Here is a 16,615-nt window from a genome sequence, read left to right as displayed (position 1 = left end):
AAAAGAGAAACACAAGAACTACTACAACTGACTTCAGACACAGCCTTAGATGAAATCAACTGAAATAAAATACATGAAATCTCTCAAGATCTGGTTAAACAACCCCACAAACAGCATCACCAGCTCCACTTATTAATAACCAGACTGACTTTATTTCTGTCAGACGTCTACAGAAGATCTTATTGAGAATGAACTAAGGTTTAGATGTTGATTTATTGTTTCATTTGAAGTAACCATGTTAGAGATCAGTGTTTGCTTTAGTTGGGCTCTTGACCCTTGATTTCTGTCTTAGTCTTTTCTCTGGCTGTTATAACCATGTGTTTATAACTCAAAAGCCCAGAAGAAATGCCATCAGAAGAAATGCCATCACGGTTGGATAAAAGTGTCTGCTAAATGCATTAATTTCATATTATTTAATTAAATTTTACTCAATAAAATGTTCTTATTATTATTTTATTTTTTTTACTTAACTTAGTTAAGTAGATTTACTTAATTTCCAAATGTGTTAAATTTACTTGAAAAATGCTTGTGCAAAAACTTGCCAAATAAAAATTAAGTAAATTTACTTATTACTTTTTTCAGTGTAATACTAAATATTATAGAAACTTAATTTTCTGTAAAGTTGCTTTGTAATGATTTGTTTCGTAAAAACCCTTACGAAAATTAACCATGGTTTTACTACAAATAAAACCAAAAAACCATGGTTACTGTAGTTAAACCAAGGTAACCACAAATTAACCATGGTTTTGCTATATTAACCATAGTTTTACCATGGTATTTGTAGTAAATCTGTGGTTTTACAAATGGCAGTCAATACGCCAAAAAAACATGGGCTACTACAGTTTTACTATAATAAAACCATGGTTATTTTTCATAAGAGTTTTACTTTTACGAGAGAGACAAACAGCTCCCACCCAGCACCAGACGTCATTTGGACGTCGTTTTCTGGTCTAAATCAAGTCGGCCCGTCACGGCCATCTTTTAGACCAAAAAGCGACGTTGAAAATTGGTCTTCATTTGGTCCGTCGGATTTGATCCAAATTAAGCCCAAAAAGCGACGTTGAAAATTGGTCTTCATTAGGTCCGTCGGATTTGGTCCAAATTAAGGCCAAAAAGCGACATTTAACATCTTTTTTTTTTTTTTTTTTTTTTTTTTTAGCCCAAAAATAGATGTAAATGGGCTTTAGTCCAAATTCAGCAGAAAAAAAAACTTTTATTTTGCACCACAAAGACATTAACATAAACTAGTGAAGAAATATATTAGACATCATGTCTGAAGCACTGTAAATATATTTAAATATATTTTGAAAACACTTGATGGTCACGCGCTGTACTGGAGTCACCATGGAAACGGGGCTCAGCTCAACCGTCAAGCAGCTGAACAGACGCTGTCTCTCGTGGTTGTTTTCACTAATTTCAGGTAAGTTTAATCCCTAAATTACACAAATGTTACATAAAAGTGTCCCTGAAACTTTCTTTCATGTAAATGACACGCTTTCGTTGAAAATGTACTTTATAGAAATGGTCAGTGTCTTCAGAAAAAGTCCGTTAGCATCTCAACTGTAATGCTAACTACAAGAGGTAACTTTATATGCTTCTTTCACAATATATTTCGCCTACATCAGCATGAATCTGTAATTTTCTTATATATGTGTGTGTGTTTATATAATATTTTCATAATATGTGTGTGTGCAGTGGCGTAGCCAGGGGAGGGGCCATGGGGGCACTGGCCCCTCCTGAAAACTGATTGGCCCCCCAGTGTGCCCCCACCCTTCTACTGAGACTTAGGTCTCTGCAGAGCAAAAGTGGGCATTTATCACCATATGGGTGTTTTGAAACTGCTGGGTGTTTCTGAATCATGCAATCTAAATTATCCCCCTTACCCAACCCCACCCCTAAACCTAATGTCACTATTACATCAACTAATCAGGTATCATGGTGTAAAAACACCTTGATCTCGTAACTCCCATTACTTTCCTGCAGAGACCTATACTTGCTTCTACTTGTCTGTCACTCACAAATTCAAATCATAATCTTTCAGCCTAGTAAATAAATCATGATTGCGTCGTGATGCTTCTCAACGAGGACCAAGAATAGCGAGCTGCTGTTTTCCAATGAAAAATAAGCACACGGTAAGTTGATATATTTTATATAGCTTATTTTTTTGATTAGCGAGTTGTTGCAGTGCAACAAGTGTTTGGTACTAACGTTAACGTATTTCGGTGTTAGACAGACCAGGTTCGATGACGATGTTATCTCCTAGAGCAGACCAAATGCTAATCATTATATTTACTATGCTCATCTGATGCTGAATGTAAAAGGGGTTTACTGCGTTACGATTTACTTATTTTTCAGCCGAACGCGCCGATATAGGCAACAACGCAATTTAAAGCAATGGTTTAAAAAAAGTATAATTGCAATTATAATAGTTATTATTGAATCATGCAGTCGATTGGCGACTTTTTTCACTTAAGTGAGGTGATGAAACAAAATGTATGATGTTTCTCTAACGCTCCACACTTGAGACTTTTTCTTACAGTCTATATGGGTGAGACACATGCAAAAACATCGTTTTTTTTACTGGTCAATTTTGAGATTTGGGGCTGTTTGTCTTCAATAACATGTCTTCTTTCAGACTTGTGGTGAAAAAAAAAGTCCAAAATATAGGTCTTTATTTTACTACACCTTTAGTCTTTTTGCGTCTGTAGATTTCTCATAAATTCAGTTGGCGTTCTAAATCACCATGGTGCTCCGCGATTGCTGTCTGCACCCTGGAAAGCTCTCTCTCTAGCTCTCTCTCCCGTACAATGTTCTCAGATCCAAATATGTTTTCACAGAGGTTATTGACAAAACGTAATTTGATGACACCCAGAAACATTCTCAAAAAAAAAAAAAAAAAAAAAATCATACATAAATATTTAATGCATGATTAAATAGCAAAATAAATAACTAATACTAAAATAACACTGGACTAATTAAGCTATTCTATAGGATCCACATATTTTACATGTTAAACTAAAGCTACCTTTTTGAACGAGTAGCTATCTAACAAAGTATTGAATATGATATTTTAAAATCAATATGCTCAAGATTAATTAGCCTTGACATAAGTAAATTTTATTTATTCATCAATGCAAATTTACTGCAACTGCTGCTATGCAAATTGAACGGGATGTGGATAATAAACAAAAACAATTTATTATATTAAATTTATATTAGTTATATTAATTCATTAATGTATTTATTTCTATGAATTATTAATGTTATTCTGCATTTATATAAATAAGGCTATTATATATATTATATAAGGCTATTATAAATAAATTATATTATTATTATTATTATTTGTGAGTTGTACAGTATTCATACGTTGGATTATTTTATTTATTACAGTTTTTCTTTAGCTTTTGTAAAGTGAAAAGTTAATACAAATTGTATTTGATTGTTTTGATTTAGAGCAGTGACTAATTGCTATTAAAATATAATAGGGTACCACTGTTTATTACTCATTTTAAAGGTTACTGAACTCTTGAAATGATTTGGATATACAGTTCAAACAACACAAGATTGGCCCCTCTGTATTAATCGTGGCCCCTCTTATGCCCCCCAGTTGAAAAAATCCTAGAATCGCCCCTGTGTGTGTGTGTGTGTGTGTGTTTGTTTTCCTGTTAGTTATTTTGATGTCCACACTGTAAGAGTATTAATCGGTTAGTAAACCTAAAACTTTAAATTCTGTTATTATTCTTTTAATTTTTTTTGTATAATAAATATTGTTGGCTTAGACAGACTGACAGAATGACAGATTGTTTATGTTCTAGATTCTTCCATGCTGATGGCCGTGCCTGTATCCAGCTGAAGCACATTTTTAGACATTATGAAGCATATAACTAGTAAGTAATACCTCAAACATACACTATTATTCAAACGTTTAAGGGTCAGATTTATCATGTATTTACATTTACATTTATTCATTTAGCAGACTCTTTTATCCAAAGCGACTTACAGATGAAGACAGTGGAAGCAATCAAAAACAAGAAAAAGAGCAATGATATATAAGTGCTATAACAGTTAGCTTAACACGGTACACATAGCATGGGATTTTAAATAATATAATAAATAAAGAGAAAACAGCTAGAATTAAAAAAAAAAAGAGTAGAACAAGCTAGTTAGAGGTCTTTACACATACACACACACAATTGCATAATAAATGTAAAGAAAATAGGATACAAAAAGATTAGAAATGTAGTTAGATTTTTTTAAGAATAGAATTAGAATAGTGAGTGTTAAAGTTAGAGGATCAAATAAAGGTGGAAGAGAAATAGAAAATATTATTTAAAAATATATTTAAAATATATGTTTTATGCTCACCACTGCTGCATTCATTTGATTAAAATACAGTAAAATAGTAATATTTGAAATTACTAGGGGTGTCCTTGACTAAGGTTTTTCACTGTCGAATCAGAATTTTTGAATCTTGCCGATATTCGACTGATAGTCTAATCATATGTTTGGGGGGAGAATACAGTGAGTCAAGTCAGACATTCGACAGTCACTGATCTTAACACTGGTAAAATGTGTAATGAACACCTCGCAGATACAAACGGGGTAAATAATAGTTCATCATTGATAGATCTTTTCTATTTCAGAGACTGAAAATCATTGATAAACCACAAGGTAATTGTGAATAAACTTATTGCAAGAGGAATAATAATAAGAAAAGAAAATGCATGTGTGATTTAATATTGCTTCTTATTTTTCAGTGTTGAAAGTTGTTTCTTGTCATCTTTGTGCATTTTCAGATGTTGTGCATATTTATGGATCAAATTATTTAATGTTGTTTAACTTTTTAACATTATAATATTGGTTGTCTTCTCTTTTTTCAGAGTTTAGCTCCAACCCCAGTTAAGCAGACCTGAGCAGCTGTTCAAGGATCAGCAGAAACTCTGCAGAACAGTGGTCCTCCAGCCCAGGACTGGACACCAGTGTTGTAAGTCATTCTGCCTCTTTATAGTTCAGGTTCAGAACATATTGCAGGAGATCTCAACATTGTCTCTCAAGGTCCACTTACATGCAGAGTTTTACACCAACCTAGTGCAGTGCACCTGAACACATTAATCAAGGTCTTCAGTTTTACTAACTATAAGTCACAAACAGGTGAGTGTGATCAGGTGTGGACATAAACTCTGGGGGTGAATCACTCTGGTCCGTTGCTCAGTACTCAGTGGTGAAGGGCTGCCTCAATCACAATTTTCTTTTTACGGTGCTCTGATAATTCGCTATAAGATTACACGTAATAGATTTTAAAACACAAACCAATAATATATTTCAGCATCAACATATCACTAGACAGGTAATGTCTAATCTAGTAAACATTTCCAATTAATTTATGAATTAAATCTTGCACATACATGTAATAAAGTATTCATCATAATGTGCTGTAAATAGCATTAAAAGAAAGATATCAGTTTTATTGTTGTGCATTAATGTCAGTAGTGATGTTGTACAATGAGGACAGAAATAGTCACCAGTGTATAGTGAGCCACAGTACTTACCACTACCTACATTTGTGTACACAATATATTCACAACTTGGCAAACTGTGAAGCTGATTGAGACGTAAACTCTGCATGACAGTGGACCTTAAGCCAAGCATAGGTCTCTGCAGGAAAGTAATGGGAGTTACCAGATCAGGGTGTTTTTAGACCATGATACCTGATTGGCTGACATCATAGAGACGGTAGGTTTAGGGTGGGGTATAGGTAAGGGGGATCATTTTGATTGCATGATTTAGAAACACCCAGCAGTTTGAATACACAAACCAAGTCATAAACGCCCGCTTTTACTCTGCAGAGACCTAAATCTCACCTTAATGGCCAGAGCTGACAACCCGACATACTGATTAGTTAATAATCCCTCATGAAGAATGATTAATACACTTTAATTTGTACATTTTGGACAACCATTGTTTTTGTATTATTTATTTACATTTTATTTACTGTTTTCTTTCTCACTTTAGATGCTAGAGAAAGAACAGCGAGGCTAAAGCATTCAAAGTGGAAACATCTGCCGTGGCTCATTAATCCAGAATTGGGACGGAGGAAAGAGCAGAAGAAGAAGCAGAAGATCAGAGATCAGGCAGAGATCTACTGGTGTCCCTGTGGGAACCCCATTTACCAAACGTGTTCGTTAAACCAAAGATTTTCATCACTCACCTTTATGTTGTTCCAAGCCAGACTTTTGTTCATCTTTGAAACATAAATGCAGAACTTTTTAATAAAATCTGAAAAAAAAAATTTTTATATAAAATAACGCATTCACACAAGCACCATGCATCAGTGTAGCATTGGCGTGAGAGCTGGCGCTTTTTTATGCTTTTGTCAAAATCCATTGGGGATTCATAATTTCTGAATAGATTATTTTTGCTGTTGTTGTTTTTTTTTTTTGCGTACACAAGGCATCTGTTAAAAAAATATCTTAATTTGTGTTCTGCAACATGGTTTGCTGCAACATGAGGGTAAGGAAATAATGACAGAATTTAAATTTTTGGTTGTTCTAATGTGGTTATAATTGGTCATAGTTTATTGTCTTGAAAAATTATATTAATACAGAAAGATGGATTAATTTGATAAGTTTATAGTAAAGACTTCTAAATAAATACTACTCTTTTGCAAGGTCTATTAAAAAATACTGACAAATGGAATGGTTTCCACAAAATATTGGGCAGCACAACTGTTTTAAACATTGATAATAATCAGAAATGTTTCTTGAGCAGCAAATCAGTATATTATAATGATTTCTGAAGATCATGTAACTGAAGACTGGGGTAATTGTGTTATAAATTCAGTTTACAAGCATAAATTACATTTGACAATGCATCCACATAGAAAACTATTATTTCTGTAGTTATATTTCACAATATTACTGTTTTTACAGTCTGTTTAATCAAAGAAGTCTTAAGATGTGATCAAGAATTTACATGAAAGATGTAATGTGTCAATAAATGTGTCAATATACTGTGAATTGTCTTATTTTCACTAATTAGGAATATGAAAAATAATTCACGGTTGTAATTAGGTCTGGAAAAGACGTCTTTTCACCTTTCACTTTTAAACCACATTTAAACGTAATTTGGACGTCTATTTATAAACGTCTTTTCGACCTGAAAAAGGCGTCTTTTCACCTTTCACTTTTCAACCACATTTAAACGTAATTTGGATGTCTTTTTATAGACGTCTTTTCAACGAGTTTTTGCTGGGTGGGCTAACTTTGCTTGTCCAAAAATAAAATTGAGTAGATGATAAATCTCCTTCTTGCTACGTTTATATTTAGGTCAATAGATAAAAAACTCAAGTGGGAAAACTCCTAATGTCTGACACCACCCTCCAAGAATTTCAAAGAGGCAATAACCTACTACAGTCAGCAAACAAATAAAAACTGTCTCCTGTTGTTCACAGAAAGGACACCCAATCCCCGCTAGTGGATCAAAATGTGCTCTGTGTTTGTTTGTAGCAATAATACTATGTACAACAAACCACTGCAGGTCTCCAGACCTTTTTATCAATGGGGGGGGGGGCTTGTACATGGTGCTCCAGCAATGAACACATTAAAGGGGGGGTGAAATGCTATTTCATGCATACTGAGTTTTTTACACTGTTAAAGAGTTGGATTCCCATGCTAAGCATGGACAAAGTTTCAAAAATTAAGTTGTACGTTTGAAGGAGTATTTCTGTTCCAAAAATACTCCTTCCGGTTTGTCACAAGTTTCGGAAAGTTTTTTTCGAGTATGGCTCTGTGTGACGTTAAATGGAGCGGAATTTCCTTATATGGGTCCTGAGGACACTTCTCCCGGAAGAGCAAGCGCTCCCGTAGAGCAGAGCAGAGACGAGACATCCACTGACCAGAGCGAGAGCGTCGCCAAATGTCACAAAAGAAGTGTGTTTTTGGTTGCCAGGGCAAGACAACCCTGCACAGATTACCAAAAGAGAAACAGCATTAAGGGACCAGTGGATGGAGTTTATTTTTACAGAGCATCAACGGAGTTGTGCAAGTGTTTGTGTTTGTTCCCCTACATTTCGAAGATGCTTGTTTTACAAACAAGGCCCAGTTTGACGCCGGATTTGCACATCGTTTATTTCTTAAGGATAATGCAGTCCCAACGAAAAAGGGTCACGATCGTGTGTTGGAACCGCAGGCGGTGAGTAAAACTGCTTCAAATATCTCTGTGTTGTTAACTTAGCTATCGGCGTGTAAGCACATCAAGTAAACAACATGCGATGTTGTCATCAAACTGCACTTTACACATGTACAGCTTAAAAAAAAAAAAAAAAAATAACACAACAAAGTGGAACTTAGTCATTTTCCAAAACCGCTAAGCAAATATATACAGTTTCAGTACATACCACAAAGAGACGTCGTTGCTGAGGCTTGCTCTTGTCAAATTTCAGCCTCTGGATCTGATTCTGGATCATAAATATACGCTGAATCTGACTGTTAGCCATGGTTTGTTTTGGTTGTTTTTTTTTCCTCAGCTTCCAAACGCTCTCAACGCAAAAGCCTACTGGCGCTGGTGATTCTTTAGCTCCGCCCACACGTCACGCCTCCAGCCCGTCGTGTTTTTATAGGTGCAGACTATCTTTCTCTTATGAATATAATAAAACCAAAGACTTTTTGGAGTTATGAATGATGCAGTACTACTCTATAGGTACTCAAGATTAACAGGATATTGAGTGAAAACGAGCATTTCACCCCCCCTTTAAACATACGATTGCGACAATATGGTTTTTCAAGTCATCTCCAGCAGGTGATAAATAAAGTATATGAACAATGCAGTGTTATAACAGTATTTATTCTGCCTTATTATGTGATAAAAAAAGTGTTTGTAGTGTATATAAACAAATAATAATTATTTTGTTATTGTCCAGCAATTATAGATTTCTAAGACAATTAAAAGCCTGAAGTTAGAGAAAAATATAAGTTGCCTATACACTACCAATCAAAAGTTTTTGAACAGTAAGCTTGTTAATGTTTTTTAAAGAAGTCTCTTCTGTTCACCAAGCCTGCATTTATTTGATCCAAAGTACAGCAAAAACAATAACTGATTTCTATTTGAATATATTTCAAAATGTAATTTATTGAGATTTCAAAGCTGAATTTTTATCATCATTACTCCATTCACACGATCCTCCAGAAATAATTCTGATATTCTGATTTGCTGCTCAAAAAAACGAAAAAACAGAACAAAAAAAAAAAAAACTAATAATAATAATAATAAAAAAATGCTGAGTAGATTTTTTCAGGTTTCTTTGATGAATAGAAAGGTCAGGAGAACAGCATTCACATGAAATAGAACTCTTTTGTAAAATGATGTCTTTATCATTACTTTTGATCAATTTAAAGAATCCTTGCTAAATAAAAGGATTCATTTCATTATTTTTTTTTCCAATTTTTTTTTTTTCTTCTTTTGAATGGTAAAGGGTATAATGTTGTGAAAGCTTTTTGTTTCACATAAATGCTGATCTTTGGATCCTTCTATTCATCAAAGAATACTGAAAAAATTTACTCATATGTTTTAAATAATGATAATCATCAAATCAGCATATTAGAATGATTTCTGAAGTATGAAATACGAAAGACTGGAGTAATGATGCTGAAAATTCAGATTTGATCACAGGAATAAATTACATTTTAAAATTGTCACGGTTCATGAATGCACCGTTTCCTGCTTGTCTCATGTTACGTCATGTTGATTGTTTCATGTGGGCAGCTGCAGCTCATTCCACCAGCCTACTTAATGCGCTGTCTTCCGTCTCTTGTTTGTCAGATCGTTGTTCGAGGTCCTCCGTGTTTCTTGTCTGTGTTCCACTAGCTCTGCTTCATTGTGTCTTGTTCCTGTTCGGTCGCTATTGGATTTACCAGTCATCACGCGGATTCCTCACCACCACCATCTGCGCACTCAATCACCTCCTCACCTGTCTGTGCTGCCATTGAGGTCCCTGCGTCACCCACCATCATCCAGCCTGACGATACTTCTCTTAATAAACATCAATTACTTGCAACTGTTTCCTGTCCTTACTTCTGCCGTGACAAAAATATATTCAAATAGAAAAAAGTTATTTTAAACAGTAAAAATATTTCACAATATTACTGCTTTTGCTGTATTCTGGATCAAATAAATGCAGGCTTGGTGAGCAGAAGAGACTTCTTTCAAAACATTAAAAATCTTACTGTTCTAAAACTGTTGACTGGTAGGCTATATAGATTAAAGAAATTCTATATTGTAATGTTTTATATATATATTTACATTTATATTTACATTTAATCATTTAGCAGACGCTTTTATCCAAAGCGACTTACAAATGAGAACAATAGAAGCAGTCAGGTCAACAAGAGAACAACAACAGTATACAAGTGCCATGACAAGTCTCAGTTAGTCTAGTATAGAACGCATAGCCAGGTATTTTTTTTTTTTTTATTAAATGAAAAAGACAAGAAAAGGAAAAGTGCTGGTGTTAGTAGGTTAAGTGCAGGCGAAAAAGATGAGTCTTTAGATGTTTCTTGAAAATGAGTATGACGGAGCAGTACAATTGTGAAACCAACCTTTTACCAATAAAGAAATCCGACTACGCCACCCTAGAATTTAACTCTAGGGAACAATACTCAAAACCCAAAAATGGAGTGCACTAAGCACACAGGTTCGGTTCCCTCATGGAAGTAAGCAGGAGACGTGGGTGAAGTATCAAAATACAAATGTTTATTAATACAAGAATGGTTTTTATAAGAGACACTAAAATGTCGGTAGGCAGGAGACACCACTTTAAATGGAGAAAAACAATTACAAAAATGAATGTGGGCAATAACGGAAAATTAATTTTAAATATGAAAACCAAATAAAGTAAATATCAGCAGGGCTGAGGCTCCCATCGGCAGGCATAGAAATGGAGTCTGGTTTTACAAGAGCACACTTCACACACACACACACACACCAAAGTGCACTCAGATCACACTACCACACACTTGAAGTGATACACCGCACGCAATGAAGAACCACCACCACAAGAGGGAAGATCCATTCACCAGTGGGACCCCCAGCTCCTGCAGACAAGCAAAAATAAGTGAACAAAAATCACAATTAAACACAATTAGCTCCACATACAATATAAGCAAATGATAATAACTGATAAAACTCCAAACAAAAAGGGATCAATGTCACAAAATAAAGAAAAACATTAGAAGAATCAAATAAGTTCAAAAGAAATTACAAGCAACTTGAAGTCAGATGTAGACAGAAAGCAAATCAAGTTGCGTTAATAAAGAAGAAATAACATACAAATAGCCAACACAATATAACCAAAAGTATAAACCGAAAACGAAAACAAAATTAATAGAAAAGAAACAAAACAATTCTCTTCCCTCAATAAAACAAGATCGTCATATTCTCCCTGCTGACACACAAACAGAAAGCGGCCACTACACCCAATCGGAACCAGACGAACAGTCCCCTTGCAGGAATGTAAGCAAAACGTCCACAGCACAAAGCGGAAGACAGCAGCAACGCAGCAGATCCGACACCATATAAGTCAGAACGGAATGAAAAGAGTGAACGAGAGGGAGAACCCTATAGCGAACACAAAGAGAGACATTACTAATGATACTTGCCCTTCACGAATTATAATTACATTTAAAACACTTACCGTCGAGGTATCACCCCAAATAGAAAATATACAGGCACAGGTCTATTAATCAGCCCACCGACAACAATGGGGTAGAGGAAACCATACCTAGACAGCATGCGACAGCGTCAACAGCACAACAACGGTAGTACAATATGCGTTCATACAGATGCACATGGACACACACATACCTGAGAGGCAACCAGTCACTACATCCACAAAAGCAGCGCCGAAAACACGGCGACACCCAGACAAAACGACACTAAAAAGCGTACAAAAAAAAAATTGCTTTAACAGCCCACCAGTTTGCAGATTACACCCCGTTACAGCACAGCACGCTTACCTGTAACCACGTAAACACAGGCACAAAGGAGGAAAATCGGACGTGACGCACCACGGCCAACAACAAATCAGCCCTTATATTACGGATACTGATCGCTGATAGGCAAATCCGGCGGTCAATCACCTAATCTCATTACATTCATAAAGACTCAGCTGTACGAATTGAGATTGGGAGGTCATTCCACCAGCTGGGCACAGTCCAGGAAAAGGTCCGTGAGAGTGATTTTGAATTTCTTTGGGATGGCACCACAAGGCGTTGTTCACTTGCAGAGCGCAAACTTCTGGAGGGCACATAGGATTTAACCAGTGAGTTTAGGTAAGTTGGTGCCGTGCCAGTGGTCGTCTTGTAGGCAAGCATCAGTACCTTGAATTTGATGCGAGCGGCTACTGGTAGCCAGTGTAACCTGATGAGGAGAGGATTAACGTCAGCTGTTTTTGGCTCATTGAAGACAACCCTTCATCATTTGCAGAGGCTTGACAGTACATGCAGGAAGGCCCGCCAAGAGAGCATTACAATAGTCCAGTCTGGAGAGAACAAGAGCTTGGACAAGAAGTTGGGTTGCTTGCTCTGACAGGAAGGGTCTTCCTGATCTTCCTAATGTTGTATAAGGCAAACCTGCAGGACCGGGTCGTTGTAGCAATGTGGTCAGTGTGGTTATTGAAAGTTTGTGTCCAAAGCACAGTGTATGTGAAATACAGTAGTTTGTAGTATTTTTTTACAGTAACATTGAATTTAACTTTAAGTATATTTTACAGCAATATTTTGTAATTTTACTAAAGTTACTGTATTTACCTGGGAAAAAAGTTGCCAGTAAAGTCATAAATATATGTGACCCGTCACGGAAACCAGTGACACAAGTTGGCAGCACAACTTTCCAGCAAAATGAGAAAGAAGCGTTTTTTTTTTTTTCAAAATTGGTGATTTTCGTTTTTTTGCAGAATCTGTTAGTTGAGATTACGAAGGAAGCCTCTCCGTGTTTGAGATAGCAGTATTGGTATATTTAAAAGCATACATTTTGAGGTTGAAATCGGCTTGTTTTTCAGAGATTCTAGCACGCAGTAGGGGCGTGTCATTGTCAGTCTGTATTTCCATACTGGATAAGCCGGCTTTTGTTTCTTTTGTTATTGCCCACGCCCTCCGAGGGAAGCGTGGCTACTTATTATGCAGCGCTCTGGCCGGCTCTAGCCGATATCAAAATTCAATGAAGATGGACGCCGCAAAGATGATCGCAGACAAGCTGAACCGTGGCCATTACACCGAAAATGTTTTGAAGTACTTCTTCGACAAGCCGGATGCTTACGAACAAGCGCTCACTGATTCTGAAGATGATCTGAGCGACGATGAAAGGTCAGATCCAGACATTATGTACAAAATACGGCTGGATTCTTTAGCTGCGGAAAAAGAGTGGCAGGACATGCAAATTATTGGACATTTAGAGGCAAACAGACGCACAGTGCAAACTTCAGAGATGGTTACATCCACAAAGAAGACCCCAACAAAGAGAAAGTGTGCCCGAAAGACTTATTCCATTGGAGGCATCGAGATCTGCAATAATACTTTTCTGTTCCTTATGGGGTGAGTTTCCATAAACATCAAAGTTTGTTGTTTTGTGTTCAGTCTAAGAACACGTACACGTTATCTCATGTTTAGTCCATGTTTAGATTTTCCCATATCTACCTATTGTTATTAACTAGCTCATCGGTTATCACAGAATCCTGTTCAAAAAGTCCTAATGCTACACAATGAAATCAATTCACCAAGTTTTATGTAGAAAACCAGCAAATAACAAATAAAATTAGCATCCATATGTACTTTTTGTTTACATGAACATTAAAATAATAAAATTAAAAATGATGGCCAGATTTTAAAGGAGTGTCTTGCAACATTATCTACACTGCACAAGTTCAAGTAGAGTTTTGACAAAAAAGGTTTTATAAAAAGATAAAACTCACATATTTCAGCCTCTAAATCATTTTTATAAAAGTAAAAAAAGATAAAATACTGACATTTACAATGCACATTCTCCTATATTATTAATAGTATGCAGTCCGATTTTTCCCGTTGTGTCTGTCGTTGCTATGCAACCATGCAGCTTTACAGGGGGAGCTTTACAGGGGGTATGACTTATCTAAATGAGATGTAAATTAGCCCTATTGTCACTCCCAGCAGGTGAGAACAGGTGAGAACTGCACAATGTTTAGAGGCCATTTTTCAGCTTTTTGAACTTTTTTGAGTGCCTACCTTCAAATGGCCACAACTTCTCCAAATATTATCAGATTTCCATGTGTTACACATCGTTGGAAAGCTTGGAGACTACACTGAATCTGTGAATAACTCAAAATGCCCTAGAACTGACTTGTGTCCCTACTCTCCGTGATTGGTCACATATTTTACAGCATTTATTTGTAATTTCATTATATTACAGTATTTAACTGGCAAATAAAGTTGCCAATAAAATCCTGTAAATACCCCTAAATACAATATGATGTTGTAATAATTTAACAATGAAACTGCTTTAAAGAATAATTTTAACAGTAAACTATAAAATATGGTATATAAATGCATTATCATGAACTCTATCTTAATACATTTACATTTACATACTGGTAAAATAAAAATGTCAGTCTTTCAACAGTTAAAATCTTATCATAAAAATAACATAGCATCACAAATAACTACAAATACATGCTAAAAAAATAAGCCATACTCAGAGTAGAACATTAACTTTCTATAAAAATGAAGGTCAATCAACAGAATTTGTATAATTTTTGTAAAAAAAAATGTTTTAAAGAAAATTGTTAAAATAAAATGCTGGAATCAACATTAAATCACAAATTCTGTTGTTTGAGCTTATGTTCTACTAAATTAAGAATATTCCAGCGAAAGACAATTTAATAAATACATACCGAAAGTCCATCAACTTGCTGAGATGAGCACACACATGAGGGTTGTCCCTCTTCTCTGAGACTTTTCCACTTGTTTTGCCTCTATGTGTCTGTCTTGTATCCAGTGAGTGTTGTGATTCCAAGAAAACATCTGCACATAAAAACAAGCAGAAGCATCAGGATAAAGTTAAGTATTGAATGAAACTAGCTCAATTAAATAAATGTCAAAATGCCACTTATACAATACATTACAATCAGCATTTATCAGTACTAAATTGTCATTATAGGGTGGAGTAATCCTACAATTAATAAATGTTGGAAAAATGCAATGATACTTTTTAAAAGTGAAAGTAAACCGCCATTAGATGGCAGCAAATAACTTGAGTGAATGAATGAGTGAATTAACTGAGTCATTCATTGAACCGATCCATTCAAAAAGCTGAATCATTCAGCAAAAACACCGCTTAATTTTGATTTGAGAATGAGCAAAATAGTTTTGCTTTGATCATTGTTTGGAACTATTTTTGTTGGTGAAATTGAACAACAGTCGATCTTGAGTCTAAAAAAGTAAGTAACTTGTTATCTAATTGTTTCTTGAACTATGTATTTGCAATCGTGAAACTCACGAAAACAGCTCACTTGTGATGCTACTTATATCATATATTATAAACAAACTCAACAGTTGAACATTTACCTCCTGTGTTTTCCCTGAGTTTATGTGTGCCGTTAAGCTTGTTTTGATGTTGAATGAAACATTAATATAATCAGAATCAGTCTCACGTTTCGATGCTTCCTCAGTCTTTTTTTTAAATCAGTCCAGTTGGGCATATAAAGATATCTTTCACTTATTATAGTAAGGCGTCACGTCAATATGGGACAGTTGGACATAAACAAATGAACACATATAAACAAATGAAATTTCACATATTTTGCTGTTCGTCAGCTATTTCGACAGATATTAGTTACTATGACAGACGTTCACATTGGGCTTTATAATAAAAGTTAGGTAAACACTACTTTAAATGCTCTCAATAAGAAAATGTAACTTCCAAAAATCGAAAATTTGGCCTACAAACACTGACCAATATAATGGTGACAAACAAATGGAGATTTTCTCGTTTGTTGATTCTGCTTGTTAGCATCAGGTGTCTTCAATAATGGTCAATCAAAACTCAATTAACTTCTTAATTATCTCATTAACTTCAACTCTGCTTCAGTGTTACTTTTAACACTGCTTCAGTGTTTATATGTGTCCACACTCAGAGTGTTAAATTAACACTGGAGATTTTGCTGTGTAACTATGCTATGATAGCAATTCCCAGTTTACTGCACAGAAGTTATCAAGGTCATTTGTCTAAATGTCAGGATAGGAGGCTATTGTGATATGATATCGCTTATCAGGGGCTCTGCACAAGATCCCGGGCCCTATGCAAAGGCAGTCCCCCCCCCCCCCTGATAATATATATTTCAGACTTTTCAAGAGCCCTCTCTTCCTTTGGGGCCCTGGTAATCAGTACTGGTTTTACCCCAGTCCGGCGCCCCTGTCACTTATACATTATAAGTATATACTCTAATAAATATAAAAAGGATATATTTCTCAAGTATAATTAAGTGAACTTACCAGGAATTATGAATAAAGCCTCTAATCTTCAATCTTTCTCATGCTGCTCCAGTCGCTGGGTTTCAGATTTGAATGATGCGCGTGCAATCCCATAATGC

General features: G+C 35.5%; 1 long non-coding RNA gene across 1 annotated transcript; it reads left to right on the top strand.

The window, feature by feature from the left end:
* The first annotated feature begins 1,290 nt into the window (after positions 1–1,290).
* LOC113100908 (uncharacterized) lies at positions 1,291–4,674 on the top strand. The gene is made up of 5 exons (XR_003289835.1): positions 1,291–1,420; positions 1,520–1,581; positions 3,673–3,707; positions 3,819–3,890; positions 4,647–4,674. It is a non-coding gene; the product is annotated as an uncharacterized LOC113100908 (long non-coding RNA).
* Positions 4,675–16,615: the final 11,941 nt, after the last annotated feature.

The sequence above is a fragment of the Carassius auratus genome, unplaced genomic scaffold, assembly GCF_003368295.1.
Source record: "Carassius auratus strain Wakin unplaced genomic scaffold, ASM336829v1 scaf_tig00217398, whole genome shotgun sequence".
Lineage (NCBI taxonomy): Eukaryota > Metazoa > Chordata > Actinopteri > Cypriniformes > Cyprinidae > Carassius > Carassius auratus.
Note: the sequence above shows the minus strand (reverse complement) of the source record. Positions and strands in the feature narration are given on the sequence as shown.